This window comes from Triticum urartu, chromosome 3, assembly GCF_003073215.2.
Source record: "Triticum urartu cultivar G1812 chromosome 3, Tu2.1, whole genome shotgun sequence".
Lineage (NCBI taxonomy): Eukaryota > Viridiplantae > Streptophyta > Magnoliopsida > Poales > Poaceae > Triticum > Triticum urartu.
In genome coordinates, this window is record NC_053024.1 from 717,995,997 (window position 1) to 718,002,045 (window position 6,049).

The following is a 6,049-nucleotide window of genomic DNA, read 5'->3' on the forward strand; positions in this document are numbered from 1 at the left end:
GAGCATCGGCGGCGAGCTTCGAGGGCCAGCAAACCGGCGAGGGGGAGCAGCGAGCAACCCGGTGAGGGGAGTGGGGAGCTCGCCGGGGAGCACACGGACATCTGCTGGAGGAGGAGGATTAGCTACGAGGATGGGGTGTTTTTCCTGGAAACGTTGACTAGATAAAGAAACACAGTTCAGGGATTGAGATGCCAGATCGGAAGGACCTGACTGACTGCATCTGGCGGATGGGACGCGACCGGCCGAAACTTTCGGCCGGCGCGCCGGCGCCTATCATCGCCCTTCATTAAATGGGTTTTCAGCGTGGCCCAACCTGGACCAGAGAGCGCGCCGGAGAAACAGGCTAGGCATAATTAATTATTATCCATCCATCTATCTGTCTGTCTATCTATCTATCTATCTATCTATCTATCTATCTATCTATTATATACTTAAAACGACATAAAAAGAACGGCTCAGATTATGTAGTAAAAAATAGTTAAAAAGAATGGTTGTGATTTAAAGAAACTAAGTACGTACGTATGCATGTATTCTTATTGCATACGATAGAATAGAATAGAATAAAAGGAAGGAAGAATCTCCATTGTAATCATGTACACGTAAAGATATTATAAGGGAGACCTGCAGATGTAGGTCAGGGGAGAATAGAAGGAGAAGTAAGAGCAACTCCAATGGGGCGACCCATTTCGTCCGCCGGCGTCCGTTTGGGTCGGTGCGGACATAAAAGACGTCCCAACGCGCCGACTAAAACGGACGCGCGTCCGCTTGGCGTCCGCATGGCGACCCATTCCCGGCTCATTTTTAAGCCGGATTTGCATCGGCGCGGACACGAGCCGGACGCGCGCGCCTACTCCTCTTCCCGGGCCCGCCGGTCGGCGGCAGCCACCACCATTTTCCCACATTTCCCCCAAAACCCTCCTGCCCACGCGCGCTCCCGCCCCACACCCGCCATGGACGACGACCTCGACCTCGAGCCGCCGCCGGCCTCGCCTCCCTCGCCTCATCCGACATGCTGATCGTCCCATCCGGCAAGGCAAGCCTCGTGCCCTGCGCAAGACCGCCGTCGCACCCAAGCCAAAGAAGGCACTGACGCCCGAACATCGGGCAAGAGAGTCGGCCAAGAGGAAGTACCGGAGGCACGCCGCGGCAGCAAGAGGTCACCAATGCCCGCGTCACGGCGGCAACGAGGGAGGCGCTCTATATGCTTGGGTTAAACCCTAGCCAACACGGCCTCGTCAACGCCGCTGTCGCCGCGGCCAGCACCGGCTCATCGGCGTTCGCTCGGATGGTGCTGCCCGACTCGCCCCGCGTGTCGGCTTGCACCCCGATGCCCGGATTCCACATGTATCTGCATGCCTCCCGCCTCTCCGGGGAGTGATCGCCCGACGTGAGCATCGTGGCGCCTTCCACGCCTGCGCCCGCAGCCATCGACCTCAACGCCATACCGGTGGTCGGTGGCTCGTCATCCGGAGGCGCGAGGAAACGCGCGCGGCAGATGCCGGCCGGCATGCTACCGGACGCCCACAACCTGTTTGATGGAATGCCGGCCGCAGGCGACGAGGACTACATGCAGAACCGCATCTTCTAGGGCGGTGCACCAGCCGCTGGCTATGATCCCGACGAGACACAAAGCCAGGACGGTCGCGGGGCGTTCATGTCGGCCGCTGGCTATGATCCCGATCAGGCGGCCTTCATGCGTGATCAGGTCGGCATGGACCTGGACTGCTTCCCACTTGACCACGAATTTCCGGACGACTACGGGCAAGAGGAAGAGGACGAGTGCGACATCGAAGTGGAACCTTTGTTCGAGGATGAGCTCGCCAACCAAGCCGCCGGGCCAAAGCCGAAGCGCAAGAGCAAGCGGACGAAGGCATACACGGCGGCCGAGGACAAGCTTCTTTGCAAGTGTTGACGAGACATTGGACAAGACCCCAAGACCGGCGCCGAACAAAAGCATTCAACCTTTTGGATTCGTGTGCACCAGAAGTTTCATGAGCGCAAGAAGTTCCCGCCTTACCAAATTGTGAGCACACGGGGGTGATTGTCCATTTCGAGGCGATGGAGGGTGATCCAATAAAAGTGCAAGAAGTTTTGTGCCACTCTTAAGAGCGTCAATGAAGGAAATATGCCCTAGAGGCAATAATAAAGTTGTTATTTATACTTCCTTATATCATGATAAATGTTTATTATTCATGCTAGAATTGTATTAACCGGAAACTTATTACATGTGTGAATATATAGACAAAACATAAGTGTTCCTAGTATGCCTCTACTTGACTAGCTCATTTATCAAAGATAGTTATGTTTCCTAACCATAGACATGTGTTGTTATTGTTGGGGAACGTAGTAATTTCAAAAAAAATTCCTACGCACACGCAAGATCATGGTGATGCATAGCAACGAGAGGGGAGAGTGTTGTCTATGTACCCTCGTAGACCGTAAGTGGAAGCGTTATATCAACGCGGTTGATGTAGTCATACGTCTTAACGATCCGACCGATCCAAGTACCGAAAGCACGGCACCTCTGAGTTCTGCACACGTTCGGCTCGGTGACGTTCTCGCCTTCTCGATCCAGCAAGAGGGGCGAAGTAGTAGATGAGTTCCGGCAGCACGACGGCATGGTGACGGTGTTGGTGAAGAACAATCTTCGCAGGGCTTCGCCTAAGCACTACGAAAACTATGACGAAGGATAAACTAGAGGGGACGGGATTGCCGGCACACGGCTTGGTGCTTCTTGATGTGTCTTTTGTGCTAGTCATGCCCTCTATTTATATGTTGAGCCCTGGGGTCGAAAGTTGGAGCAAAAGCCTCCTCAAAGTCGGTTTTGCCCGAAAGGCAAGAGTCCCACTCGGACTCCAGGACCAAACGCCACAATCCTCGGCGTCTGGCCCAGGGCCAGACGCCAGGGTCTCCGCCGTTTGGCCCCCTGGCCTCCGCAAAATTCCTTTTGCACCGACTTATAGCCCTATGGGCCTGACCCCTTGGCCTAACCATATCATCCAATATATGAATCTTTACCTCCGGACCATTCCGGAGCTCCTCGTCATGTCCGTGATCTCATCCGGGACTCCGAACAACATTCGGTCACCAACATACATAACTCATAGTACTATATCGTCAACGAACGTTAAGCGTGCGGACCCTACGGGTTCGAGAACTATGTAGACATGACCGAGACACCTCTCTTGTCAATAACCAATAGCTGGACCTGGATGCCCATATTGGCTCCTACATATTCTACGAAGATCTTTATCGGTCAGACCGCATAACAACATACGTTGTTCCCTTTGTCATCGGCATGTTACTTGCCCGAGATTCGATCGTTGGTATCTCAATACCTAGTTCAATCTCGTTACCGGCAAGTCTTTTTACTCGTTCCGTAATACATCATCTCGCAACTAACTTACTACTTGCAATGCTTGCAAGGCTTAAGTGATGTGCATTACCGAGAGGGCCCAGAGATACCTCTCCGACAATCGGAGTGACAAATCCTAATCTCGAAATACGCCAACTCAACAAGTACCTTCGGAGACACTTGTAGAGAACCTTTATAATCACCCAGTTACGTTGTGACGTTTGGTAGCACACAAAGTGTTCCTCCGGTAAACGGGAGTTGCATAATCTCGTAGTCATAGGAACATGTATAAGTCATGAAGAAAGCAATAGCAACATACTAAATGATCGAGTGCTAAGCTAACGGAATGGGTCAAGTCAATCACATCATTCTCCTAATGATGTGATCTCATTAATCAAATAATAACTCTTTGTCCATGGTTAGGAAACATAACCATCTTTGATTAACGAGCTAGTCAAGTAGAGGCATACTAGTGACACTCTGTTTGTCTATGTATTCACACATGTATTATGTTTCCGGTTAATACAATTCTAGCATGAATAATAAATGTTTATCATGAAATAAGGAAATAAATAATAACTTTATTATTGCCTCTAGGGCATATTTCCTTCAGTTATTTGATGAACGGGGTCACTGAAGGAAATATGCCCTAGAGGCAATAATAAAGTTATTATTTATTTCCTTATATCATGATAAATGTTTATTATTCATGCTAGAATTGTATTAACCGGAAACATAATACATGTGTGAATACATAGACAAACAGAGTGTCACTAGTATGCCTCTACTTGGCTAGCTCGTTAATCAAAAATGGTTATGTTTCCCAACCATAAACAATGAGTTGTTATTTGATTAACAGGATCACATCATTAAGTGAATGATCTGATTGACATGACCCATTCCATTAGCTTAGCACCCGATCGTTTAGTATGTTGCTATTGCTTTCTTCATGACTTATACATGTTCCTATGACTATGAGATTATGCAACTCCCGTTTGCCGGAGGAACACTTTGTGTGCTACCAAACGTCACAACGTAACTGGGTGATTATAAAGGAGCTCTACAGGTGTCTCCAAAGGTACATGTTGGGTTGGCGTATTTCGAGATTAGGATTTGTCACTCCGATTGTCGGAGAGGTATCTCTGGGCCCTCTCGGTAATGCACATCACTTAAGCCTTGCAAGCATTGCTACTAATGAGTTAGTTGCGGGATGGTGTATTACAGAACGAGTAAAGAGACTTGCCGGTAACGAGATTGAACTAGCTATTGGATACCGACGGTCGAATCTCGGGCAAGTAACATACCGATGACAAAGGGAACAACGTATGTTGTTATGCGGTCTGACCGATAAAGATCTTCGTAGAATATGTAGGAGCCAATATGGGCATCCAGGTCCCGCTATTGGTTATTGACCGGAGACGTGTCTCGGTCATGTCTACATTGTTCTCGAACCATAGGGTCCGCACGCTTTCGATGACAGTTATATTATGAGTTTATGAGTTTTGATGTACCGAAGGAGTTCAGAGTCCCGGATGAGATCGGGGACATGACGAGGAGTCTCGAAATGGTCGATACATAAAGATTGATATATTGGAAGCCTATATTTGGACATCGGAAGTGTTCCGGGTGAAATCGGGATTTTACCGAAGTACCGGGAGGTTACCGGAACCCCCCGGGAGCTATATGGGCCTTTATGGGCTTTAGTGGAAAGGAGAAAGGGGCAGCCCAAGGTGGCCGCGCGCCTCCCCCCTCCCCTAGTCCTATTAGGACTAGGAGAGGTGGCCGGCCCCCCTCTCCCTCTTTCCCCCTCGGGGAATCCTAGTCCAACTAGGATTGGGGGGGAGTCCTACTCCCGGGAGGAGTAGGACTCCTCCTGCGCCCACCTCCTGGCCGGCGGCCCCCTCCCCCTTGGCTCCTTTATATACTGAGGCAGAGGCACCCCAGAAACACACAAGTTGATCCACGTGATCGTTCCTTAGCCGTGTGCGGTGCCCCCTGCCACCATATTCCACCTCGGTCATATCGTTGTAGTGCTTAGGCGAAGCCCTGCGACGGTAGTACATCAAGATCGTCACCACGCCGTTGTGCTGATGGAACTCTTCCCCGACACTTTGCTGGATCGGAGTCCGGGGATTGTCATCGAGCTGTACGTGTGCTAAGATCTCGGAGGTGCCGGAGTAATGGTGCTTGGATCGGTCGGATCGTGAAGACGTACGACTACTTCCTCTACGTTGTGTCAACGCTTCCGCAGTCGGTCTGCGTGGGTACGTAGACAACACTCTCCCCTCTCGTTGCTATGCATCACCATGATCTTGCGTGTGCGTAGGAAATTTTTGAAATTACCACGTTCCCCAACAGTGGTATCAGAGCCTAGGTTTTATGGTTTGATGTTATATGCACGAGTAGAACACAAGTGAGTTGTGGGCGATATAAGTCATACTGCTTACCAGCATGTCGTACTTTGGTTCGGCGGTATTGTTGGATGAAGCGGCCCGTACCGACATTACGCGTACGCTTACGCGAGACCGGTTCTCCCGACGTGCTTTGCACATAGGTGGCTTGCAGGTGACTGTTTCTCCAACTTTAGTTGAACCGAGTGTGGCTATGCCCGGTCCTTGCGAAGGTTAAAACGGAGTCAAATTGAAAAACTATCGTTGTGGTTTTGATGCGTAGGTAAGATTGGTTCTTGCTTAA

General features: G+C 50.3%; 1 pseudogene; it reads left to right on the top strand.

Annotated features, from left to right (window-relative positions):
- Positions 1-1,327: 1,327 nt before the first annotated feature.
- LOC125547280 lies at positions 1,328-1,912 on the top strand (annotated as a pseudogene).
- The last annotated feature ends 4,137 nt before the right edge of the window (positions 1,913-6,049 follow it).